The sequence below is a fragment of the Dermacentor albipictus genome, unplaced genomic scaffold, assembly GCF_038994185.2.
Source record: "Dermacentor albipictus isolate Rhodes 1998 colony unplaced genomic scaffold, USDA_Dalb.pri_finalv2 scaffold_17, whole genome shotgun sequence".
NCBI lineage: Eukaryota > Metazoa > Arthropoda > Arachnida > Ixodida > Ixodidae > Dermacentor > Dermacentor albipictus.
In genome coordinates this window covers 8,203,572-8,231,046 of record NW_027225571.1, presented here as the reverse complement: position 1 = coordinate 8,231,046, position 27,475 = coordinate 8,203,572, and the positions used below count along the sequence as shown (strand labels likewise).

Genomic DNA, 27,475 nt, shown 5'->3' with positions numbered 1-27,475 from the left:
GTAACTGACCGCCACTCACTGCATCCTTGTCGACACAAATTGCGGACACGTGGCTGGCCAATAGTGGAGTGTCTTCACTGCAGATGCTAAACTGGCGGCGGCTCTCGAATAGTTTCGAAGTTCCCGAAGTGATTCCTATAGCTTGCATGACTGCATATGTGCTTTATGATGCGTGCTGAACACGGTATGCATACCAACCACAATATAACATTTGAGGCACATCTTCTGATCAGAGCGTTTGCCAAGATACTCCGCAAAGGAATTATTAAAAATTCTCGTACCCCCATACTCATCTGCTTTATTAGTACGCCCGCTTCTTCATCGAGGAGAACGTATTCTAGTTTTGCGGACTGGCAGTGCGCGTGGAATGTGGCAGCGAATATAGCTGCTCGCGCTAAGGATACTAATACGAAATCATTCCACTTGCAACATAACGACATGGTAGACCTTTATGACGATGCTTGAGCTTGATCTTACACGAGACGAAAAAAAGAAAGAACAAGTTTTGTGCACATTCCTTCAATAACTTGCGCAAGAACCACCTCGCCGCTTAGTGGGCTTACAGAAATGCAGTACTCGCGGCCGATCCATGTGAACGGATTAGTAAAAGGCGCTCGAGCGATTCTTGGAAGCGAGGCTAGCGCGTAGGAGAACGCAGTGTTTCACAATCACCTTTAGAGTCCGCGGAGCAGCATTGGTGAATACATTTGGCTGAAGCCAAGCAGATCCGTGTGAACATAACAAAGTCAATACTTTGGATAGGCGACTCTAGGACTCTTTGGCAGTTACTTCATCGATCGTGTCAGAAATGGAAATGGCTGTTGCGAACGGCACCTCCTCATCGTTGCGCCTTTTCCATAAAACGGCTTACTACGATGCGGCTAGCAGTTCTTGAACTTTTGCATGTGGCTTTCCTCAGTGGGATTAAACACTTGCGATTTATCTTCTGACCTGGTTGCCGTACACGCCACTAAAATAAAAAAGTCTTAGAGAAAAAATAAAGAAACAGTCAATTAATGAAAGATGCAATAGGTTAGCGATGAAGAGTTACGTTTAAAATCTACACATTGGATGTTAGAGGCTTCGTAATAAAAGCGGACTGGGGCAAGCAGCAAAATAATTTTGAGCACCTGGAGTTGTTCAGTTTGCATCAATTCCTGGACTTAGGTGACTGTTCTTTTACACGGACCAAGAAATATTTTGCGAATAACGGGCTCGTTAGCAATTACTGTACATGTTCTAGTCTCTGTGATTGGTGTAAATTTTTGCCACAGAAAGAATGATATTGTTTCGTCGTTTCAAAACCAGGTGCATTTAGAATATAGGTATCGCTCAAGCCGGTTTTCTCCACAATAGAATGCCATGCGGGGCGAAGCACACGTTTCTGCCGTATACGCTTGGTGACGAAAGCTCATCGTATGGCATTGGACGGGGCTCTAGCGCTCAACCTTATAGCAACATGAGGACACCAAGCACCGGCGTGAGTGAGTGAATGCGACACGACGCTGTTCACACAAACATACAAAATGCACGTCTGTGTGTGTGTGTTTGCGTGTGTGTGTGTGCGTGTGCGTGCGTGTGTGTGTGTGTGTATGCGTGTGTGTGTGTGTGCATGCGTGTGTGTGTGTGTGTGTGTGTGTGTGTGTGTGTGTGTGTGTGTGTGTGTGTGTGTGTGTGTGTGTGTGTGTGTGTGTGTGTGTGTGTGTGTGTGTGTGTGTGTGTGTGTGTGTGTGTGTGTGTGTGTGTGTGTGTGTGTGTGTGTGTGTGTGTGTGTGTGTGTGTGTGTGCAAACACAATTTACACAATTTGCGACAACGTGCCCTGGCTAGAATGCAAGGCCAGCTATCGAAACAGTCAGTCCTAATAAACTATATCGTGTTTGCGAGAGCACAGTGAAAACCCGCTGTATCGTCAATTTTGTCGTGATCGTAAGAAACATGAAAGGAAAAGAGGCGAATGCTTAGTGAAGCGATTGGCAACGTCACGTTTCCTGTAGTTACTAGCTTTACAAGAGACGCAAATGCAAGAGGAGGAAGCGCAGTGCGCCGATTGAAAGTGAGGTTTGTGATCCCCTATTAGTATGGCACATCTATTGTGACAGCGTCACATATTGTTTAATGTCACCAGCTAAAAGAAATTATTTACGAAAATAGGCTTCGCCCCATAAGAGATCTTATTGTAGATAAGCCAACTTTCAAGGGGCGGCTGCAATAGTAATTGACATCTAGAAGTTATGACCGTCTGCGTTATACCCTTAAAAAACATGCTTACAACTCTGCGTCTATAAATTCGGGGGAGAATTTACACGTTTAAAGGAATACATGTATTGCAAAGGAGATGCTTAGGCTGCTTGGTATTTAATGGAAAAATATTTGACACGCTATGGAGCAACAGGCTAGAGGAAAACGCTTTATGAATAAAAAGCGATATTAAGGTACTGAGGTGTGATTATTGGGCTGTTCTGCGTAAAAGTTAATATGAAAAATGAACTATACGAAATCTAACTATGTTAGTGTAGCTAGACAGAACTTTCCTTCGTTAACCTCACCATCTTTCCTCTGTATTCTTTATTCTGATGACAAGAGTTCATTTCTACATGCCATAAATGAAGCGTGAATGCATTACTCGCTCAGATAACGCTGATGTGGTCGTAATTAATTGTACTTCGCCCACTTCTGTACTCCACTTCATGGTGCTTTTATATATGCTTGAAATAAATAGGAAAAAGAAACAGGAGTAAGCGGAATCCCGCCCAACAAAAACACAAAGATAGGCAAAATGAGCTCTTCACTTTGAAACATAATGCCTTATAGTAGTTCATTATGTGGTGTCAAAGCATGTCGCTCTAGCAAACGCAGGCGAGTTCAACCGCGAACGAATCTGGCATCTCTAAAGCAGCCTACGAAATAAAGTACAGAATCGCGTAGTGATGTGTCCATCCATTTGTCTTGCGTTCTTTACAAGGTGTCTCTTCGCGCAGGTACAAGTAGGTGGAATATCAACGTGAGCATTTAGTGGATATTTTATGGCAACATGTATCGTTTCTCCAAGAGCATTGACATTTACTTGAATTACAATGAGTCACTTGCAGTGAAGAACAAAATAAATGAATGGATGAATAGAAAGCGAAAGGAAAACGAAGTGAGTGGTACAATTTCGGCGGTGTTAAAGGAGCACGCGGATCTAGCCTAGCAGACAGGACTTCATGTTATCTCAAGTAAAATATGCTGGAGATACCACACGCACGCAAACACAAAAGAAATTAGAGAAATAGTGAAACCAGGGATGCAATTCTTTCTTCCTGAAAAAAAAAGGTACAGCAGCGAGTACGCCATTGATGAAGTAGAAAAAGAAAGCAGCTGCATAGGAATGAAAGCAAGCAAAAAATAGAAACAGTAAAGAAGCGTTTAACAATCGCATAATACGGCGGAACGCGTATCAGAAGCAGGAAAAGTCCTAGAAGAGCACGCGGTGAAAGGAGAGGAAGAAAAAGATCGCCGCAGCAATCTTTTTCCTCCGCTGGTACACGCACGAACACACTGACGACGGCGACAGGCGTCCGTCGACCGGAGCTCACCTTTGACGAGGACGGCGAGTCTCGCCCTGTGACCGCCGACGACGAGGACGACGTCGAGGAAAGATCCACCGTAGCGACCGAAGCTGACTCTGGTACAGAAACAGCAGCAGGAGCCGCCGACAGAAGAGCGAGCGGGGAGTGCGGCAGACCGGGCGGGGAAGCCAGCAGCTTGAGGGGAAGGAGCAAGCGAGGACCTCGCCAGCACAACGCGCACACGCGCCCCTGAGAGCACGGAACGACAGCGGCGCCGCCGCGCTCCCTCGTGCTGTTCCCACAGCGGCGGAGCCAAGGAGCGTGTAGCGGGCGGCCGCGACGACGATCCCGCTGTCGATCAGCAGTTGAGCCGAGGCGTCACAGGCGGCAGCGCAACCGCGACGAGAGGAACACGTCGACTCGCCGCTTTCGCTTCGCGCCACCGACAAACCTAGCGCTCCGGCCTCTTTCTCTGCCTCCCTCCACGCCACGAGAGAAGCAAAGCTGCTCTCGCCCACCTCCCCACTTTCTACCGCCGCGCCCAGCCTACCATCACGCAGAGTGTGACACGCGCGGTAGCAGCCGGGCGCGCCACCGAAGCGCCCTCATTGGTCGGTCGGTGTGCGGGAAAGCGCTGCGGTCACCGAGGGAAGCGCAAATACAAAAGCCGAAGGAGGGAAGCAAATGCCGGCGAAGGAAAAAAAATACGAATAGTGACCGGACGGGAGAGGCACGAGGAAAAGAGAGGAGTGGTGGAGAGATGGCTCGAGAAAGGTTACAGCAAGTTTGTTGAGAGGAAGAGAAAGAGGGAATGGCATAAAAATAAACGAACGGACAACCCGAGGAAGTATCACTATATGCGGCTGCTCCACTTAGAAAGCGACCGCGAAATGTCGCCCAGTGCCTTGGCAAACGCCGAGATCGAAAAAAAAAATGGGATTGAAAGTGGATTGAAAGGAATAAAGAAACAAAAACTGCGGAAATGAGGCATGGGGAAACACGTGAGCTTTGTGGGGAGAAGCAGAGATATTGCGAAAGCAGATGCCTTATAAGCGGCGTCGCCGCATAAGAGGCGTCTGGGAAACGTCGCATATAGTGTTATGTGAATGCGAAGAGTCTATCGAGATGAGGGGGAGAGAAGGGCAGACACAAGGTTCAGAGGGAAGCGAAAAGGAAAAAAAGAGGAAGTAGAAGACGGCGCTCGAGTCGGCAAGCAAGCGAGAAAGGCGGTGGTCTGGATTTGTTTTTGTTCTGGCGGTCCTTTTATGCGGGAGCTTTGCTTCTTTATTTTTTGTGTCTTTCTTTCCAATGCTCCCATTTCCTGAAGGATGGAGCGCTTGAGAGAGAAGCTCTGGAGTCGAGTTTCAGATTGCAGGAGGGGCCCTCTCTGTTGCGCCTTCCCTTTGGCTTCTTTTCCCTTTCGCTTTCTCGCGCTTGCGAAGCGTCAAGACGAAGAGTGGTCGAGGCCCTGGCCTCCTTTATTTTTGCTTTCCCTTTTTTTGTTCCTTTCTTTTTTCTCTCTCTTTGCCTACAAGGCAGCAGGAATGGATCGCGGCAGCTCGGGAAATAGAACGTGTTTTTGTTTTCCCCACTGTAAGTTGGAACGTAGGGAGAATAGGTACACCGGCGGGGCTCCCTGCCGCGGTAGCTAAGTCGGGCTCTATATAGTAGCGTGGGCGGTGTCTCCTCGGCTGGAGAGCAGGTTGCGAGCAGCGTGTGCCTGCGTCAGTTTCCCGATGAAGGCACGCTCGCGTACTCTTGCTCCTCCGTTGAGGAGGGAGGGCCGGGACATCGGGTCCCTTCGTTGTCGGGCACCGCTGGGCTCCGAGATCGAGAAGGCGCCGGCAAATGGTGCGCGGGGATGGCCTCTTTATGTACTACTGTGTCGCTTTCGGGCAAAGTTGACCGAGCCGTGAGCCTTTACCGGGTACTCCTTTTCTCTGTCTCTGCGCGTGTGTGTGTTTTTCGTCTAAGATGAGAAGAAAAGCTGGAGAGGGGCGTACGCGAGACCCTGTCGGGAAAGGGGGTTTTATACGGGAGCGTACAGAAGCCTCCTGGCTCTAGCGTTCGTCCCTGCCGCTTTGTTTGTTTTGATTTCGGGGTCGTCTCCGAGCGCCCGAGAAGAGAGGGAGATAGAAAGAAGGCGTTTTTTCTTGAGTCGAGACAAAAAGAGAAGACCACAGACAAGGTGAAGGGTGCACATAGGGGGCCGCCAGGATGGAGGGGGGGGGGGCTCGCTCAGAAGCTGGGATTGAGGGAGCATTATAGGGCTCTAAGCTAAGAAACAGCGAAGGCTCTGCGGCGACCGGCAGTGTACGGCGGTCGAGCAGTGGCGGCGGGGTGGCGCGCGGTTTTTGTTTCCTTTCTTCCCTCTTGCATTGTCGTCTCTCAAGAGGGCTGTCAGATTGAGGCGCCTCTCAGAGACCGAAAGAGAGAGTCCTAGGAAAATGGGAGACGCCGTAGAAAGCGATGAGGTCCCTGAGCGTCGGTGGGTAAAGAGAGGGCGGCTGTACGGGAAGAGGCGATGAACAACAGGGTTCACGAGGGCGCGGATTGCATGGGAGGATGAGATTGCGAAAGGAAATCTCTAAAAGCGAAAAAGAGAACAAGCGCAAGGAATGAAAACGTCACGAAATGGAGTGCGGTGTGGCACGCGCCTCTTCCTCCGCCTCGCTCGGCGCATTGTTGAAGGAGTACAGCTTTGCCCTCGCTGGCCCTGTCTCCCGCCGCCTGGGGCTTCTCGCGAGCGCCGTACGCGCACGTCGGCTCGCCGCGGATTCATCACCGCGCTGTGTGTGGAGTGAAGATGGCGCTGTCGCCTTTTCTCGGTGCCGCGTGCTCGGGCTGTGTTGACAGAAGGAGCGAGAAGAATGGACGGGAAGACGAAGACAGGCGGAGAAGCCGGGCAGAAACGTCGAAGCCACTGTGCCCCTCACCTTTCTGCTTCGCACCCTCCCCCCCCCCCCCCCCCCTTCACCGACGCGCGCATCTTGCAACGCGAGAGGAAGCGACGTGCGGAGGAGAGGGAGCAAGCCGGGCTAACGTGGTGAGGTGACTGCGGGGAAGGACGAGTGCGTGGCGCGTGCCTTCGCTTCCCCGTCGGGGCTGTCGGTTTCGTTCCGTTCCTATTTGTTCGCCGGGTGAGTGACGGCAGAGGAGGAAGTAGAAAAGGCCTTCGCTGGCAGAAGGCGGCGCCGCGAGCGCTGGGCGCAGTATACTGGGTGGAGGGCGTTGTGCGCTGCCTCTTCTTTCACGCTAGTCGCACGCGTGCGCAACAGCCCAACCAAGGCAAACACGTGCGAGGTCTTCCTGCGGCGCGTCTGTGGGTTGCACAGTGGCACGCTATGGATGAGTTGCTTCCGCGCGGTAAACGGGAAACAGGAGGCGGTGCTGGCAAGGAAATACAACCGCGCGGAGCGATCCGCTCGCTCGGAATGGAGACTGCGACCTCGACAACAGGGTGCTACAGCTTGCGCACTTGGGCGCGTATGTGGAGAGGAGACAGTGGCGGATATGTACTTTGAAGTACTTTGAAGTGAGAAGCTATTTGCTCTGCTGCTTTCGTGGGATTAGATAATTTACGAGAATGGCGCACTGGCGCAGATACGTATCAGGCACAGCGCTATTTTAGAAGGCTTTGCCAGGTGGCGCCACCTAGGCAGTTTCGTTTTGGTGCAATGAGGAAGTCAACGTCCGTGTGCTTATCTTTGTTTTCTTGCCTTGTGGTAGCTCAGGGCTGCGTGCAAATGTTTGTTCAGCTTCTCCTTTTCTCTAGTAAGTAAGAATTCCTGAAAGGTAACGTTAAAGTCAATAACACTGTATCTTCTGCTACGCTCTGTGGATGCCAGTACAGTACCGCCTTGGTCTGTTTCTTGGTTTGGAAAGTGTGGCGGGCAAATTTTCTGTCCAGCGGCTAGCTAAGCAGATCGTTTAGTTAATTAGCGAGTTGAGGGATCTCCGAATAAAACCCCGAAACTGGGTGCGGATCCAGAAATCTACACGTCGACTCAAGAGCAGGCCAGTAGTCTTAGTGAAATATTCATGTACAAATAAACGGCAAGTACCTCCTACTAACGAAATCTCTTGAGAGTTTGAGGTCGGACTTGTGAATGCATGGTGACCTCAGGGTGCACTCACATCACGACTGCGCGAAGTTCATGCCCGTGCCAGCATTTTTCGACGGCCGGGCTCAAACGGAAGTAAATAGGAGAGAGAGAGTGCGAGAGAGAGAGAGAGAGAGAGATAGGAAACTTTTAAACTTTTATTGAGCCGGACAGTTATGTAGGGCCGTGGTACATTGATCTCTCCTGCGCGCGCTCGCGCACGTGTGTGTGTGTGTGGGGGGGGGGGGGTGCGCGTGTGTGTGTGCGTGCGTGTGTGTGTGTGCGCGCGCGCGTGTGTGGGTCTTTGTGTTTACGTATTTAGGCTCCCGCGCAAGGCATCCACGTCGTACAGTATCGAATTGTCCTTGCGTCGTGGCTGTCACTGAATTCCACTAAATTTGCGGCGCACGTGATACGTTAAACAAAAACCGAAAGGCATGAATGAGGTAAACAAGAACGGGCCATGAGAAGCCAATACGTTTAGCATGAATAGTATTAAAGCCGGAAAAAGAGTGCGAAGAAAAAAAGAAAAAAGCGACAACAGACCCCGTGGGGCTTCACCTTGCGAAGCTACAGAGTGGGCTATCATGGACGCCGTAGAGGAAAGCCACGAGTTAATTGGGACCAGCTGTCTCTTTGTCTTTCCTTTTTTTTGTGCGCTCCAACTACGGAATACACGGGTGTGTTGGCATTCCATCCCCCTCTAAAGGCGGCCCCTTCGGTCGGGTATCGAACCTGCAACCTTGTGCTAAGCCGCAGAATGCCATAGACATTGAGCCGCCGTGGCTGATAAGGAACAGTTTTCAAAACGTATTGCACAAAACCAGCATTAAAAAAAACAACCTACAAGGCAGTTTCAAATAGTTGGTATACGGTCCTCTAAAGTGAGATATGACGGTGTTTACAGCAATGCACCCGAGTCCACTACCTGTCTCTTTATTTTTCTCTCTCTCTCTAATCCTTAAAAGGTTCCATAACCTTCTTAAAAATCGATTGGGAGAGGTATAGCGTTGTTCCGCCACTTCAGGGGTGTTTCAGGAAGAGGCAGAAATGGCCTGTATCAACGCAATCTCCAGGTGCCTACACAAAGAGATTCACTAAGTCAACTGTTTTGTAGTCTTCACTTTATAGGGTGCATGTTGCAATTGCGAAAAATGAAACCTAGCAGGACGGTGAAGTCGTGTCAGCTTAAAGTTAATCCTGAGACTACTACCACTCTCGATGTCTCGCCACAAGGGGCTATGAAATAAACTGACGTTCCTGTTAACAGTGTCTCAAAAAACGTGTCCCTCTCGCGTATTTCGCCACGATACTATAAGTGAAACGCTAATGCACTTTTAGAAGATTACATGCAGTATAATATAAGCGAGACGAACAAGGCGAGTCGAAGAGCTCGATTTATGCACGCATGCAGGCGCGTGCGTGTTACGTATTTTTATTCATTCGAATCGCTGGTTACGTTATGCATTTTTTTTTTTCAACAGACAGTTCTAGCGGAGCGTCGTTTCCGCTCGGCTTCGCGCGTCGAGACAACGTGGAAGCGTCTGTGCACAATTCCGCGCCCCCTTTTTTTTTTTTTGATTAGCGCGTTTGCCCAGACATGAGAGTGACGGGCTGTCAGCATGGCTGCAGAGCGAGTAAGACGTCAACCGTCCTCACGCTCCGCTCAGTCGGCTTTATAAGGGAGCGAGGGAAGGTTCCTGCGTTCCGCTGAGGGATTGTGCTACAAATTACTAGCGTGCACCAGACTGAGCAGCCCGTAGACGCTGGGCTAAAATTCTCTAACGACGCTGCTGTCAGCGCTCAAACGCTGAGCTGACGAGGCTGAACATTGGTTACCCCTGCGCCCAGCATTCAGCATGCCTTCTCGACAAACTTGATAAGCATCCGGCACAGGGATAAGCTCGGCTTAGTGTCGATGCCTTAGTTCAGATACGCGCAATCTACGTATCTGCTCATCCCGTCCCTCCGCGTTGCTTATTTCATTCCACTTGCAAAAACAACAACAACAACAACGTGGACTTATATAACTCAACGGCGAAGAGCAAAATTAAAATTTAAATCGAAAGCCACCTTCTGATTATGAGGCCCATAGCGTTATTTTACGTGGACTTAAACCTTAAGTACTTCAGTGTTTTTCTTTGTTTGTGTTTTTTTTTTCGGCTGCATCAGAATGATAGCGCCTCAACCGGAATCGAACCCGCGTTCGCGAACAAGGGCGAACCACAAACATCGCTCATATTGTCCACTGCTAGAAACATTGCCTATTTCGAAATTTGACAAAACCGTGGAGTGCAGTACCGAAGGGTAAACATATTTTCCTCATATTCGCTTGCTTCCTGCCTTTCCCCCGATATTTTCTTTTATGCGTTGCATATCGCAATCCCACAGTTCAGCCCTTGGGCGCGGCCGGGCAGCCACCATTGAGGGTATGAGCCATTGTTCATTGCTGCGCGTCTCATATCTGGGTCTATTCTCTTTTAAGTTTGCTATGTTTGTTATTAAGTTGCTTCTATTTTTATGCGTTGCATATGGCAATCACTCAGTTCAGCCCTTGGGCGCGGCCGGGCAGCCACCATTGACCTTTAGCGCAACCACGCGACGTGACGTCACGACAGCCGGAGGAAAAGCTGTGCCCCAACTCGCGCAATATGCAACGCATTCTTGGCTTAAACAAGCTAAGCCTGGCCATTTTTTAGTTTGGCTTTTAGCGGTGCGCAAGTCACGTGTGGAACATTGCGACACCACAACTTCATTTTAGCAATGGTTTTAGGCATAATAAAATAAGGCACACACAACAGAATAAAAGAGACGGACAGGCGCACAATACGCGGCGCCTATCCAAAACCATTGCTAAAAGCCGTGTGCCAACTAGCCCGACAGCGGACGTTACTAAAACATCATTTTAGCAATTCTCGCCGCCGAATCTTTGGGGTCTCCTTATTCTTTGTTAGAATGTGCAGCATAGATGTCGTGTGAAAACATTATCTAACATTTTGCGTTGCAGGTGGCTGTGAGTACGAACGAAAACGGTTACCGTTGAAGCAAAAAAAGAAGAGAACCTGAGTGTACGTTCGGACACTGTCCCAGAATGCACCTTTTTTTTTTCTTAATATGTGGGGGAAGGGGTGAAGTGAAAGAGAACAGCACAGAGTGTTTTCGTGCTCTCACAGGGGCGGCAAACATATAGTCCGCTTGACGCCCAGCAGAGGCGAGAGCTGTGCGCAGTGTTTCGAGCAGTGGACAATCATGCGCTCTCCTTAAGGACTGTCTCCGACCGTGAATTACTGCAGACACTGCAAGGAGGAGGGCATTGTGTCATGTGCAGAATTTCTTTGTTTCGTGCTACCTATTGCTTCAAAGAAATTTCAGTGTGTACGCAATTGAACTTTACACTGCTTCTTTGAATCTCGCGCTTAAGTGCGGCATTGCGTCCTCCGCTATTCATTTGTGCGTGTGCGCGCGTGTGCGTGTGTGCGTGTTTGCGTGTGTGCGTGTGTGTGTTTGCGTGTGTGCGTGTGTGCGTTTGCGCGCGTGTGCGTGTGTGCGTGTGTGCGTGTGCGTGTGTGCGTGTGTGTGCGTGCGTGTGCGTTGTGCGTGTGTGAGGTGTGCGTGCGTGCGTGTGTTTGCATGTGTGCTTTGCCATGCACATCAGCATCTTTACAAAGTAACTTTCTGTATCTACAGCCTGCTAGCTCATATAAAATTGACATGGAGCATCAGAAAGCACATGCTCCTAACCCTCTCGCCTGATCTCTCAGTTTAATTTATAATCGCGCTGTGCTTCGGGTTCTATTTATTTCTCGTAAATAACATGTCATGGCCGTTTTGTACACAAAGCAAAACGCCTCGTATACCTTCCAGGAGGATCACGTGCCCTCAACATGCGCCATTTTGTCTGTGTTGTGGCGAACCACCGGTCAGTAATAATCCCAGCAGAATAATTGCTCAAGATTGACTTAAGTTACGATAGCTGAGTATGAGCAATAGCTGCAGGTACTTCTTGTTTAGATTTTTTGGGTGAGCGTAAAGATCGATTTAAAGACGTGCGTGGCGCGAGCACGCTTAACCACTACAGCCTTACAGCCACAAGCTAGAGGCTGTGGCGAAATGCAGTCGTACAGCAAGGCCGAATTGCCTACCATCGGCATCACAGGTACATTCGAGGTTTAGAACCTTCTTTCGGAATTACCACGCTGAGCGCAAGAAGGCACGCGCGCACGTCTTCAGCATCTATTTCTCTTTTTCGAGACTCTTGCTCGAGCTGTGCATGCGGGAACGACAAATTAGGCGCGAACCAAAACGCCCGTGTCTCCCTCCTCCCGCCCTCTTCCTTGTCGCTGCTGTCAACTGAATTGGGAGCCGCGCGATCCGAACCCGCGGACACGCGACCTACCGCCATCTGATCTGCGACGGCAACAAGGTGCTGCTGCCAGGCACGGTGGCACGCAGAAGCGGTCGCTCCCTCTTTCCCTCGACCTGCGGACCATGCGGCATACGCAAGCGTCACAGTGGCGAAGGGGTCGCTTAACGCGTCCCCGGACGCCCGTCGAAAGCTTTATCCCGCCCGCCCTCCCATCCACTATCTCGGTAGCGCCGAGTCAGGCGACCACAGCACGGGGGTGCGTTCCTACCCCAACACGGGGCTTTCGTACTGCTCGCCGTACAGTTCTCTAAACAACCCGCTTCCCCTCCATGCCATGTTCCGTACAGCCGTGGTGGAAAGCAAGCCAGACGACAGCGATATAGCAGACGACAGCAGTCGCCGATCTCCCGCTAAGCCTAACCAGCCATCTGCTCCGGGCCGGAGTCTACTCTCTCTCCCATCGCGTCCCCTTGCGAATGTGGCAGCGGCAGCGGCCGCGGCGCACAATGCAAAGTACGCTTTAACTGCGCCTCGGCAAGTTCATGCGAGCGCGGGCGCGTGCTCATTCAATCTCTTTATCGGTGGGAGGGGTTCTGTTTGCAGATCGGTCCCCGCTTCTCCCTGCGCCCTTTCTCGGAGCGGCGGTCCCCCATACGTTCGAACGCCACGATGCGACGGCGTACAACCTAACCCAACCCGGCACTCCCGGCCTGCTGGCTCGCGCGTGCGTGCGGGCTCTCTTTGTTTCGTGTTTAACTTCCTGAGATGAGGCAAGCGGGGTAGGGCGCAGCAAGTTCGATTTCCGGGGCTGGCTCACCTCTCGCAGTCGTATTTCCAAGCGCCACTCTATCCGCCTCCCCTTTCCCCCTCCTCCTATTCCGCCATACACAGGCGCCCCGGATGCAGTCTAGAAATAGTAGAGAGAGAGAGAAAGAGCATGTGTGTACAGAGTATGCCCCTGTTTGCCCATATGCTCGCGCCGCAGTTCCGATGGCAGCCGCATTGAGTGGGCCGCCATGTCTGCCTATACAGTTGCGGGCGGATACGTGCCCTGTATTTTCCCTCGTCTGAGCGTGACTCGCAGGAATAGGGGAATGTCACACTGAACCCAATCATCTTTCCGCGTGCGTGCGCGTTTGTGTGCGTGCAGGTGTGCGTTGCGTGTTTCTGTGCGTGCAGGTGTGCGTTTGCGTGCTTCGGTTTCCTATTGCGACCGGTGCTGTTTTGGCAGCAGGCGTGCGGGGGCTTTGTTTTAGCACGCCCCTTTTCACACGCAGTAGCGCATCGTCTTTTAGCGTGAAGCACGTGATGGGAAGTCTGGAAATCGAGAAACGACACGCGTGCCTTCAAACCCTTAAGAAGCATATTCGAATTTTTTTCGCCAGAAATCGAAAGCGTGCAAAAAGAAGAAAAAATGAAAATCGTGAGCCATTACACTCTACGAAGGTGGATGAGCAGCGAAGCTGTTTAGCACAAGGCACAGAGGTGACATAGAATTTTGAACAAAGGTACAAACACGCTTATTGTTGTGATCAGGGGTCACCGGGACAATAGGCAAGCACACAAATTGTCGTATCACCTCTGTTATTAAATGCGTACGCATTTAAATGCGCACGCATTTAATTGTTATTGTTATTATTGTTATTGTTATTATTGTTAAATTGTTATTAAATGCATAAGCAAATGCGTACGAAATGAATTAGCTTGTAGCTGTCGCCGCGCGACGGCGTTTTTTTTTTTTGTTAAGGGAATGGTGTGGTGGGGGAAACTGTCTCCTGCTACCTCAACAACAGTTCTCGCAATCCACAGGGAGAAAGACTTATGCAAATGGAAACTCTTCTGAACGATTCTGGTGCAGGAGCAGCGCATGTTGTGCAGACGATCCGGTTCCCGAACAAACAAGTGGAGCAGGTCATTTACCAACAATAGTTACCAGCCGTTGAGCAAGCATGTTTCACCTGCCAGTCTGCCAATTCACTGTCTCTATTTACACAACGGAACTTATTTTTGGTCAATCTCATCATATATGAATTCCTGCTAAACGATTAATGGTGCTGCAAAGTACTATGCCCTTAGCTCCTTAACAAGCACTAAATATAACAGGCATGACATGCATCTAGGCCCTCTTGTTTCTTTTCTTTTTCTTTTTCATTGCTGTAATCATTATCGCGCTCCAGATATGACCATACTTTCATTTGTTTCCCGTTCACAAGCATCTCAGTCGACCTGACATCCAGTTGTCAATGGCATCACATGTATCAAACTATGTAAACAAACCATTTGTTACCAAACAGGCTCCCCGTAGCATATCATAGAACTTTTTTGAAAAATTAAATTAAATTATGGGGTTTTACGTGCCAAAACCACTTTCTGATTATGAGGCACGCCGTAGTGGAGGACTCCGGAAATTTTGACCACCTGGGGTTTTTTAACGTGCACCTAAATCTAAGTACACGGGTGTTTTCGCATTTCGCCCCCATCGAAACGCGGCCGCCGTGGCCTGGATACGATCCCGCGACTTCGTGCTCAGCAGCCCAACACCATAGCCACGAGCAACCACGGCGGGTTTTGAAAAATTGGAAATATTTGATTCAGTGGCCGTTTTCCCCAAATATTCCTATTCGATTTCTTCAGAAAAAAAAATCCCATTGGAACCGTCCAACGTCATAAACGCTTTACTCATGTTCACGGATCCCGTCGCCCAGGCAAACGTCCTGCGTGCTTTACAGACATTTTGACAAGGCATGGTCTCACAGGAAGATGGAGCCAATGTTTCGACAAGGAGACTTATCGTCGTTAGGGCAGCCTTTTCACATCAGGAAGTTTCTTGGCTACGACCACCTAGGAAGTTTCAGAGCTTTTTCGCTTTTTGTATTGGAAAGTTTTTTGGCTGCGTCCGTATACAACTTTGCACTGATGAAGAAAACTCCCCGTATTGAAATCTTGGCACCCGGGGCGACACTTGTTCAACCACTGTCGTCTTTGACTCACCAGCAGCGGGATACCATGCACTGCCTTTTCTGCGCAGAGCACATCGGCCGTGCATAGGTAAAGTTACATAAAAAAAGGATAGTTAGGGAAGAAGAGAGAAAGAAAAAGAAAACGAAAATCATATATTCGCCCTTGCGTGACGAATGCATGTTGCCGCTCGGGCATGTTTTTGCGGTGCCGTCATTTCTTCTAAGAAATGTGTGTCTCCCATTATTAACTTGATGTAGTGTTTTAGTTTTCACTTAGAACACTTAAAATATAATTATTATGGTCACTCCAAGCGAATCTTAATGCGACAGCATTATACGGCTCATGAAGCGGAAAATCCGGTGGTGTGGCCGGAGCAAGGAGGTTATAAAACAAATAACCGCCCAAGCTCTGCGTACAGATGGTTAACCATTTAATGTTCGTATTAATGTACGAGGGTTCAATAAACGACGGCTTGGTAGGCTGCTGGATCCTAGGTACGCAGTTGCTGCTTGCACTCGGTTGTACAAGCCTGTTCTTGTGCCCGGGCTGCAGCATCGGCATGGCCTAGGCAAGCTTGTTGCCAGCTGTGCTCGCGGCGTTGCTGATCGAAATCTGCCTGCTCCTCAGGAGTACGTATGACACGTGTCCTACCCATTTCGGAGCCGGAGTGAAACTGCTGCGCGCGCGCTCGGCTGCGACACAGAAGAACGAAGTCAATACTGGGGAAGCCTATTGCGTGCCTCTCTTTCTCTTTTTTCCCCGCATGCGCATGAGGTTGCGCCGGAGGAGTTTTCAGCGTACAGGCGACAGACGGACGGACGAATCGCCTACTCATATACACCTTCGCTGTTAAAAATGACGAAAATGTACAAACTTTGCTCGAACGTCGTCACTAGAGAATAATTATCTGCTCAGGCAGACATCATTTACAAGAGAAATCAAAGCAACACACTAATTCACTAAACGAATTATTATTATTAACTTCATAGTTACAATCTTTACGTCGCATGTTTATATTGGAAACCTCAAAGAAATTTTCTTACAAGTCTAGTTACACGTTTCTACATTTCAATATGCCAAAGAATATGTCGCCAAATTATCCGTTAAATTTACCTGATTACGTATGCGGCACCGCGAAGCGCGCTGCTGTTGGTCGAGTTAACCGCTGTGTGACGTACAAAAACAACGTAACATGAAACCGGTGTCAAAGTTCCCCCTTGCCGAAAGCTGATTTCAACTGGCAGTTTGCGCAGCTCGACATTGGATACATAATCACTTCCGCAACAGGGACAAAACAGACCGCTTTATCTCGCGGTACAGGACACGCATAAAAAGCGTAAAGAAAAAACGTAGGTGTTCCATGACTATAAACAACGTCTGAGAACAACACGCCACGGCCTTGAGGCGCATAAAGACATGGAGACGTAACAACGCAATCCGCCAGCCTGTTCCGTTCCTATTCTTACGTCTTCCACTCCCCTGCTCAGCTTAAATAACCTTCCGAAAGTCCTAGACAACGTTAAGTGGATCACTCGTAAAAATGCCGCTTTCATGTAGCAGCAATCGCCCGCTGTCTGCAGCTTAATTTATTGGCGAGCATTGCATGAAGACGCACTCGGAATGCTTTTCTGGGCACCGTCGGATTCCGCGATACTGACGAATTCAGCATTTTGTCATATCTGATTGGCTTAGAAGGTGACTATACTTTCTCTACAGGATAAGCTCAAAACACCAATTTGACGAAATGTGAAAATTGTGATGGCGGGATTTGACAGTGTCCAGAATGGCACCCCTTGGTTATATAGCGGCTCACAAGCGAAGTTTCCGTGGTTGTTGTTACCTCAAGACATGGTTCGTATAGCCACAGGGGAATTGGTCACACCGGATTATTGCTGATCTCGCGTTGACTTCTTATACGGTTTCTTGTTCCTTGTCTTCTTCATTATTTGCGTATGTGCTTTACCAACCGCAAAATTTCGCATACAGCGCGTTCAGCGCAAGGCGAACGTTAGCAGAGCGAAGGATATGAGTGCACCGCAGCGTAACGTGTACCAACGCGTCATGCACTGCGTCTTTACCATCAGTGTGCCATGGGGCGAAAGATGTGGTGGACGGAAAGCCGTCGCCATCAACGTCGGTGTTCGTAAGCTGGCAATGCAAGTATTTATGTGTTGCCTTGTTGACAGCGGCCGTGCAGTAGTAGTTGGAACGCTTGGCTCGGAAACGCACATGATTGTTGGTTGGATCCCGGGTTTATGCATGTGGCTGCTTGAGTTCCTTTTTGTCTGTTCTTGTTTTTTAGGCAGAGCTTTTGTTTTTTCCTAGATCTCCATGGTTTGGCGTCTTATCGTTGTCTTCAGGTCGAGAAAAGTGAGCCGGTCTGTAGAGGCAGTGTAATTGTAGACGGGGCTGATCCAGGAGTTGGCGTAATCGAAAGTGGTGACTTGATGGGCCCATCCTGACAAGAATGGACTGTATGGGTCCTCGCAAGAGTTATTATTGTGGCTTCTAACGCGGGCCAATCCTACAGGCGATGCAACTAATGGCGCGGGTGAACCTATACAGCCGGATAACGCTATCGGATAGTAGTCGCTCAGGTGCAGCATGAGGACTTAGCCCGTTTGTCTGTTACTCCATGTTCAGAGTCGGTGTCTCGCCGAGCAGACTCTACGGTGGGCATCGCACAGATAAAGTCTGCAAACGGAAAGCAGGAAGAACTGGTCCGACGTTGGCGTGCATGAGTTTGTCCAAGAAGACGCACCGGCTGCCACAGTGCAGCCGATTTATTCATCGCAAATGGTGTTAGTAAAGTCTATATATAGTCAGGGGTCTCCAAATTACGGCCTGCCGGCCAAGTGGGAAAAACCCCAGGTATTGAAAATTATTCTGGACCCCTCCACTACGGCGTGTATAGCGGCTTCGGCCCGGAAAACCCCAGAAATATTTTTTAAAGAAATTTAAATAACGAACTATTTCGAGAAGGCGCCTCGTACACTGTAAACAGAAATAACTCCCAGGTGGGAGTATAGTGCTTGTCTTCTAGCGACCCCCCGGTTGGGAGTTGATAATGCTCCGTATGATCGGAGTAGAAATGTTACTCCGTGCGAGCGGAATTTTTGCGTGGAACCATGGGAGTTTCTTTTTGTCGTTTTTTTTATTTTTTGCTTTGCAATGGACGGAGTTTTTTCGAGGTGCAACGGGAGTATTGGGGGCGAGGACTTACGGAGTCGCCATCTGTCGGAAGCACCCCCCTTGCGTAGTATGAGGGATCACGTGGCGCGCTCCTCATGCGTTTTGCTTATACGGCGCTCAGTAAAAACACCACGCGACAGCCCTCCTGGACATTTATATAAGTACTCTCAAAATGAGGGAATTTTTTTTTACTGTCGATACAATAATCTTGGGCAAACTGAAAGCACAGAATCGTTTACAGACGCTGTCTCTTTACCGGATACGTATACAGTGAACGCCACTGCGCGCGGTCGCCGCGATGGAGTCTCCCGAACCGGCTTCTTGAGTGAAAGGTAGGCAAACGGTGAGAGTAAACTATGTTAAATATGTTCTTATAGTGGCTTGTCTGTATAACCAAATGGAGCATAACAGAATGGAGCCTCAATGCAGTCATCGCACGGGTTCGCAGCGACCGACTGCGCGTCTGCATGCGTGTCCGTGCACAGTGTTTTGCTTTCGCTGTGAGCGCGTTTTCGCACTGTGCCGTGAGCTTTAAGTCGCAGCATATGAGCATTTGACAGTGCACGAGCAATCATTGTTGCGTGGACGCTATCAGAACTGCCCAAAAATAATTTCGTTATAGAGACTTCGATGCCTACGGCAACTGTGATGTGCCGTCGCGATGATTCAATCTTTTCTTTGTTTTCTAATTCTTGGACATTTCAATATTATTTCACAAGTTGCGTTGCACTCTACGTCTATCGGTCTTCTCAGCGAGCGATTTCCTTCTGCTTCTTTTTCGTAATCTAGTGCAATAATTCATAACACAAACATGTCCATATATACCATGCCTTTTTTAATGTGCGTCTTACCGCTCCTTTTCCGTTCCAGTGAACTTGCCAGTATCTAGCATCAACAAGTTTATAGACCAAACCGTCACGACATTAGCCGGGCTGCAGGCGCGGGCGAACGTCTGAGTTCGCGTTTTCTGCTACTCACCGAACATCGCAGTCCCGGCTTTGTAGCAGAAATCTTCCTCGCGTCTGTGCTTGCTGCATACCCGAGTTACAGCCGATGGCTGTCTGCCAGTTCCAAGTTTCGCGAGCCAAGCTTCACGCAGCTTCTTGCCCTGCGGCTACGTGTGAATAAACCGGACACCGGGCTCCGTTGCGTACGTCCGGCACTGCAGCACCGAGCAGTAGCCTACCAAGCTGCACGCCTCCAAAGGCAGCCACTACCTATTATAGTACTTTCAAATGTTGTCGAGCAGATATCCAAGGCTGTAAAGCCTCTCCAATTAATCAGAACCGCAGCGTAGCTGGGACTTTAAACTTTTGTTTTCAGCTCGCTTCGGCGCTTCCGAAGCAGCAGACGCGGCCGCTGTGTCCACGTTATCCCTCATGCCACGTCACGCCGATGGCAGCGCCAGCTTTTCCAGTCGTGAAGCTCGCCCCCAATAAAGAAAGGTACCACGTTAGTATGCGTGAAGATTTTTATATGTAGAGGCTACTGCTCAAATTTCGAAATATACATGCAAGTCCGCGTTAAATTCAACGAAGCAAGTCTATGAAAGCACGTAAATCATGACACACATAAACAATTCAGAAAGGCCCAATGCAGAACTTTGAAAGTCATCCCACGTACATGCCATACTCAAGAAGCAGCGCTGTCAGTATATATAGCCACGATACTGTGTGCCTCGAAACCGCCTAGGGAGCAACTGTGCTGTTTTCAGAATTGCGACGCACAGGCTCGTTTATACGAGATCTGCCTCTCTGAAATTAACAGAATTCCTTAATCAACACAAAACTGTTAATTTAGAATAGTGAGAGGAAAAGTTCACGGCGTCATTTTTCAAAATTAGCATTCCATTTTGTGAGTGCTGAAACGACTTCGCCCACTGCCGGCGTTCGCGACCAAAAAGTAGTGCGTTAGTTAAAGTAAGCACGAAAAATGTAAGTGCGTGTGCTTCATAGCAAAATTGAATTTTTGCGAGACAGTGGTAGCGTAGCAAGCAATTATTACGTGTGAGCATGACCCGCAGCAGCCGACGTAACACCGAGAAGTGCGCAGTCATACATTTTCTACACCGCAATACTTGCTCAGCGTCCAAGCAATCTCTCTGTTGTGAAAAGACGCTACATCGCTGATCTGTCGAGTAAATCCTTAAACTCGGAGTCAGCAGGCATGCTCCTAAATCAGTGTCTGAGATAGAGCATAATGTTAATGAAATATCGTAAGCAACGACGTGACCAAAATCTATATGCGCGATAACAGTTCGATTCACACCGCTCAATAAGGAGCTTTATTTACTGTACACATACTTATGGCCTACCGTTTTTCTTGGGCGAGGATATCCGTACACACATACACAAAAACAGCTGTTTGCACTCCGGTCTTTCTCACTGGTAACACAGCACCGCAACGAACTTGGGATACGCCATTCATGTCCGACTAGTACGGACGTCGTCGCTTGAACAGTGGCTGCTGTTGCCATCATTGCTACGCGGTCCTTTCAAACAATACCCCGGACGTTGTCAGCATGTACCCAAAAGGACATAAAAGTCGCGTTTCACGTACTGAAGAACACAAGCCACCGTCACGAGGCATAAAAACTCAGTCAGAACCTGAGCCGACATCACGAGCCAGTGAGCAGCTTCGAGGTATACCTAAGCCTCTTTCCGCACTTGAAAACGTTGCTCTTGCATTCATCGTTGTCAGCAAAGTGATCTGAGCTAACGTCCTTGAAGCCGAGATACAGTGAGCTTCAGGCACGCCTATAACACTTTCTGCTAGGAAATACTGGAAACAAATTGACGAAACACTGTCACGGAACGACACTTCACAGATGTAAACAAACCGTCAGCCGTTAGCACTGCCGGCTCCGCCGAAGGAGCCCGGTCATGTATTTCCAATTGCTAGTAGGTACAACGGAGCGTGGCAGTTGCGGGGACGGCGGAACTTTGCGCGCATGCGCGAGTAAGAGCTGGTGGGAGGGAGGAAATGGGCGGAGTTTTGCTCCTCGAATATACGACTCTACCTAGGCACTATGGAGGTGTTTCTTAGCGCTTGTTGTATGCGCTTATGCCTAGGCGTGCCGGTAAAAGTCGCGGGGCGTGGTAGTGCCGAACTTAGTATCACAAGTTGGCGGCTCGACGCAATTATAATTATTCATTCGTGTTGTTTGCGAATTAAAACAACGTGTCATTATTTCGTATTATTGGCGGCGCCTCCAGGACACCAAAGCGGTAGCGAGGACATCAAAGCTAGAACCCGGACTGGTCCGTGGGTTGGGGCTCGCAGAGGCCTGCGCGACCCAGGGGGTATAAGATCAGCTGTCCGCTAACGCGGACAGTCAATTTTTTATGCGAACACCCACTGGCACACTTCGGCTTCCGCGGCTCCAACCCGCGGGCCGCCCTGCTTCCAGCTTTGATCCCCCCGCTACCGCTTGGGTGCCCTAGAGATCCTGCGCCGCCTGCTTTATTATAACCTCAAGTGCTCTCCTGAGGCCTCTGTTTGCCGGTTACTTGTGCCCTCCTGGAGCAGTGCTTGTAAAAATGCAATCAATCGTCGCGACTAAAAAAAGCGACCCATGACTTATACAACAGCAATCAGAACTTTGCTCCTTCAGACACAGCGATCACCAAATGGTGCGTCTGTATCCACTGCCTCACCGCGCCGGCAGCCAGCAGCGGAGCGTAAAACAGACCGGACCGCACTCCGCAATGCCGGCATGCCTCGGGGACAAACGCGTACAACGCACAATAAGAAACCTGCTCCGTTGTGCCTAGGAAGACTCACATATTCAAGGAGTAAACGCCCCCAGATTTTCTATCTTGCACCCGCTCTTACTCACGCCTGCGCAGAAACCTCGAGCACGGTGATGGGCGCCACGCCCCGCTGTACCTACTAGCATTTGTAAAAACGCCGCCCGGTTGCTGGCGTGGCGCACAGCCTCATGGTAAGCGCCACGTGACCCACCTGTTTCGGTGGAGGGGAGTTTTTTAAAACTCCCTGTCGGAGTTTTCATGGGAGAACAAGATTTTGAAGCGGAGTAAAATCGCGTCATGTCACCTTAATACTCCCGCAGCTAGCTAACGGAGTGAAACGAGGGAATGGCACTGTTTTGCTCCGATACATCGGAGTAAATCTTCGAGGAGGGGAGATTTTAGGGCACATCACCTCTTAAAAACTCCCAGGAGAGTTTATTTTCGTTTACAGTGTATGTTTGCAACAAAGTTTTTAGTGTAGACCGAGTGCCGTTATTTATGTCTACAAGTTAAACTTCACCGTGGTGCAGGTAGAATTTGAATTTTGAGACCTAGGCCAACGAAAATGAGAGACCTACTTGAATTAATGACTGCATTATTTATCCCAGTCAATTAGGGAATGGACCCCAGACAAAAAAAGCTACAAAAAGTTCCTTCAGGACATCTGTGGCAAGAAAACAAATGCAGTTTAATTACCATGGCTTCTTTCATTAATGAATGGGCATAAGTTTAGCTTGCTGCTTTTGCATATCCATGTGTACATTTCTTGTTTGTTTCTATAACCAACCGCTTTTTGTTCCAGCACGCAGTTTTGTTTTATCCAGTGTTTAGCTCGGTAATATGTGAAATTACTCTAGCCGTAAAATTTTGTAATAAGTGTTATAGCCTTGAATTGCGTTGTACATATCTCGTATGTTGAAAATGTATGTATCTTTTTTATTTTCCTAGAAACTGCACTGCCATGTCTTAAAACTGCAGAGGGCAGGGTATAATATTTCAAACTGCATTTGCAGCTTGTTTCCCTTCGACTTCCAACCTGTTAGAAATAAGATAAACTTCAAGCTTCAAAAATGGAAAGTTTAGCCGCATGTGAGGCTGGATATTACGAAATAACAGGTATAGAATACAAACAAACAAATAAACAAACAAACAAACAAACAGATATTTAAAATGCAGAGTACTGTCAGAAGGTTACAACAAATGGCAAAACACTAACCGAGCAAGTCCGTTGAGAACGGAGAGAGGAAAAAAAGAAACGCTTTTACATTTTAACTACCGTTCCGAGGGAATTTATCAATTTACTTTCTACTATAGTGGGATACAAATTTAGAAAAAAAAGGGGAAGCCCCACCCAGATGACCGAAGCGCAACAGCCGATTGCCTCCGCGACTAAAATAGTCCCGCTCGAAAAATCGCGCTCCTGAAACGCGTAATTCTCGGCATAAATAAAGACTTTTGTATTTCGATGACTGGTTTAGCAGAGCTTTCATGTGCTACAGCACATGCCGGATAGCGACAGAAAAATAACCCCGTGCCTTCTACAACGCTCCCCGCCGTCTGCTCTTTAGCTTCATTGCAAGTGACAAAAGTAGAAAGAGCAGCTCTGCAAGGCTTTTGCGCTTGTTCACATGTACACGGCGTATCTACTACTCGTTTTCCAAGCTTAAAATGAATCAGTTGCTATTGAAAAAGTACGTATATAAAGCAATGCATTTATCGCAACCATTACAAACCCGGGGCGAGAATACGGTCGAGGCAGGAAGGTACAAAAGTTCTTCATCCATTGTTTTAAACAAATACTCTTGGTTTTAAATACCATAAAATTTATATTTTTTGGTTTTGTGTTTTTACGATTTCACAGCACGCATTCTACAGCTTGCGCGTGCAGTGAGCACTGGTGGACAGCAATCAATCGACGGTGCTACACAACGCTCGAACACCGTCGCTAGACGCTCGGCTATTTCACTGCTGACAATGATCGTTCACGCTAAGTTGACGGCGACAAATCTTTGCGTTGAAGGCTTCTTCTGTAAATATTTTCTGTTGAGGCACTCGTACGTTTGTTACATGCGCGCGCACTCTTCTGATTTCTCCTGATAATGGTTTTGCTCCATCCCGTCGCCCCGTCCGACGAAAAATGCAGCGACACAGTACACGAACACACCCGCCGCTAACAGTAGGCACCAGTCTTTGGAAAACTTTTCTCGTTGTAACTTCACTCGGGAGTGAAATAAAACAACATGGAACAAACACGCAGGAAGTGTGTTTGTAGCGCTCGCCACGGGATCCTGTTTTCAGGCAAAGCGTAGCGCAGCGCCAGCGATGCTCGCTGCAATGTTCCTTCGCCAGATCACGGCTCAGAATAAACGCACGTGGCGCAAATGCCACATCGTAAGCCCGCAGTAATATTTCCGGCATGATAGACCATCACAAACAGTTCTGGGATTCACTCCGACGAGGGGCTGAAGCCCACAGCTGACGCGGCCTCGCCCAGTTCGAAGCGCGGGCGGCCATCTTTCCCGTCGGAGGAGTCACCGGCCGTCCGGCTCACGGCGTTAGTCCAGAGTGCGCGCACATTGGTGGATGCTCGTGTGCCTCCGCCTCGGAGGAGTAAACGCCGCCTTTTTTTCTAAAGTTGTATCCGACTATAGAAAATATAGTGGAGCCTTTACAGCCGCTCCGTGTTTGTTGTTCCAACTGTCCGGTCACGGTCACTGAGGTGCTGATACTGTGTTGAGTCCACATGTGAAAGATTGGGAACTTGACAGTTCACTTCAACGCCGCGTGAAATACATTATAGCAGACACTCTGACTGGGCTGAACTTATGTGGCCCATGAGGTCTCGAGTTTTGCTCTATTCACCTATAGTTGATTTCACTTGATAAAGATAACGCCAAACATTAATCAGTTGTAGGGATAATCTGTTAATCATAGGTTTATCTGAACAGTTGTCGAGCATGATGGTTGACAGACCAGAGCTATGTATACATAAAGAAGATAAACATACTGATTTCTTGTTTATCGATTTTGCTAGAGCATTTGACAAGATACTACGCAGTCGTCTGATAATGAAACTTGCCTGTCTTAATATAAGCAGAAACATTACTAACAGGATAACTAGTTTTTAATGTAACCACTACCAATCCATTAGTGTGAATGATTGCTCATTTTCATCAAGTTAAATGTTAGGTGCCATAAGGCTCAGTACTCGGACCGGTACTCTTCCTCATCTGCTCTAACCATATTATTAGCAGCCTGACATCTACTACTCGTTTATTTCATTTCATTTCATTTATTTTTTCCCTTAAAGGCCCGAAGGCAGTACATAAGGGGGGAGCGAAATTTAGGTCAAAGAGAAAGAATAAATTGACAAAAGAGAACAATAACAAAAGAAAGAGTATTTAACAGTGAAATGTTCTTGTCACGCGTATACAATGCAAAGTAAAATTCACGGGATTGAAACACGGAAAAAAATATAGATATGTATATGAAACACTGAATTAATACACGAGAAAAATACAATGAAAAAGGCATCACACGGAAAACAAGTAAAAATAAAAAATAATCAGCTGTTCAGAGTGCCGAATTGAATATGACAGGAACCTTTTGCCCTCATGAAGAATGGTCATTCAGTTTATCCCGGAATGATTTGCGGTTAGTGCATGATGCGATAATATTTGGCAGGCCATTCCATAGTGCTATCGCATCCGGAAAAAATGATGACTTTAGAGCTAAGGTGCGACAGTTGATGCGTGCGATGCTATGGTCATGGCTTAGGCGGCTAGACGTCCTGTGCGGGGGTTGCAGCTTTTCGTGTCTCGTGCGTAGGTGATAGTAGAAATGGTGAAGAAGACAGAGGCGAGATATAATGCGGCGTGACTCAAGTGATTGGATGGCCAGGGAGTGTTTCAGCGCGGTAATACTGGTTTTTCTTGAATAGCATGATGACATAAATCGGATGGCGCGATTCTACACGGCTTCAAGGTCAGCGGCGAGGTACGCTTGTGATGGGTGCCAAATGTATGAGGCATATTCTAGTTTTGGGCGAATGAATGTTATATATGCTAGTTTTTTTATGTCGGGAGATGCGGCCTTCAAGTTACGGCGCAGGTATCCGAGTGTGCGAGAGGCTGCAGCGCAGATGCTTTGAACGTGAGTTACCCATGATAGCGATGGTGTTAGATGGAGGCCAAGATATCTGTAGGATAATGCGGAATCAATGAAAAATGAGCCAATACTGTATTGGTGCAGATTCACGGTGCGTTTTCTGGTGAAAGACATGGATTTGCATTTGTTAATGTTTAAGGAGAGGAGGTATTTATCGCACCAAGAGGAGACAGTGTCAAGATCGGACTGAAGAAAATATGAATCGCTGGTTCCCCTAATCACTCTGTATATGACGCAATCAGCGGCAAAAAACCGTAATTCCGATTTTATATTGCATGGGAGGTCATTAATGTAAATTAGGAATAGTAGTGGTGACAGGCCGGCGCCCTGAGGGACTCCCGATGTAACATTGGAAAGAGGAGAACTGTTTGCGCCCTGAAAGAAAATTTTAGATCTAACGGATTAGGTTGACGGGTATTCCTAGTGATGAAAGTTTTTGTAGTAAATGATTGTGTGGGACCCGATCAAATGCTTTGGAGTAATCGAGGAATATAGCATCTATTTGGAGGTTGGCATCCATGGATTCGTGCAAATCGTGTATGAACTCTGCAAGCTGGGTTTCACATGAAAGGTGTTTCCTAAAACCATGCTGGTGCGAATAAAAAGAGTTGTTAGATTCAAGATGTGTCATTAGGTTTGGGGATATAATGTGTTCAAGTAATTTTGATGGCACACTGGTTAGGGAAAAGGACGGTAATTAGAGGCTAATTTGCGGTCACCCGATTTAAAGACTGGGATGATTTGGGCAATTTTACAATCATCCGGAACTTCCTCGGATTGTAAAGACTGGGTAAAGATCGATTGTAGTATCTGAGCCGAAGTCGTTGATGTGTTTTTTAGTAGTTTAATATTGATATGATCACAGCCTGCTGACGACGACAGTTTTAGAGAAGCAATAAGGTTGCTGATACCGTTAGTATCAACCTGGATCATAGGCATCGCCACTGATGAGGATTCTGGTGAAGTGATGGCGGTAGAGTTGCTTACAGGAGAAAACACCGAGACGAAATAGCGGTTCAAAACGCTGGCACATTGATCTGGTTCGACTCGTTCTCCATTAGTTCCCATAAGCTCTATTTGGTTCGGGCGAGACCTAGGGGATAGAATGCGCCAGAATTTGTTGGGATTCGACTGTAGGATTCTATGTAGATCGATGGAAAAGAATTTATTTTTTGCAGCAGCTAAGTTTTCAATGTACGTTTTTGTACATTGATGATATCGGTCCCATGTAGGAGGGGAGTTAGATTTCTTTGCTGATCGATAAAGGCGCTTTTTCTTGTTTAGGAGACGTTTCAGGCTTACGGTAAACCACCCATTGCTATGATTGGACCTAATATTTATTTTTGGAAGGTATTTGTTTCTGAGGTTTATCATTGCTGTTTTG

General features: G+C 48.2%; 1 protein-coding gene across 1 annotated transcript in view; it reads right to left on the bottom strand.

The window, feature by feature from the left end:
* The window catches only part of LOC139051984 (PR domain zinc finger protein 8), a 111,555-nt gene extending 107,549 nt beyond the window's left edge, over positions 1-4,006 (bottom strand). The window contains exon 1 of the mRNA XM_070529052.1: positions 3,578-4,006. The gene's annotated coding sequence lies outside the window, so the exon portion shown is untranslated. The remainder of the gene's footprint in view (positions 1-3,577) is intronic.
* Positions 4,007-27,475: the final 23,469 nt, after the last annotated feature.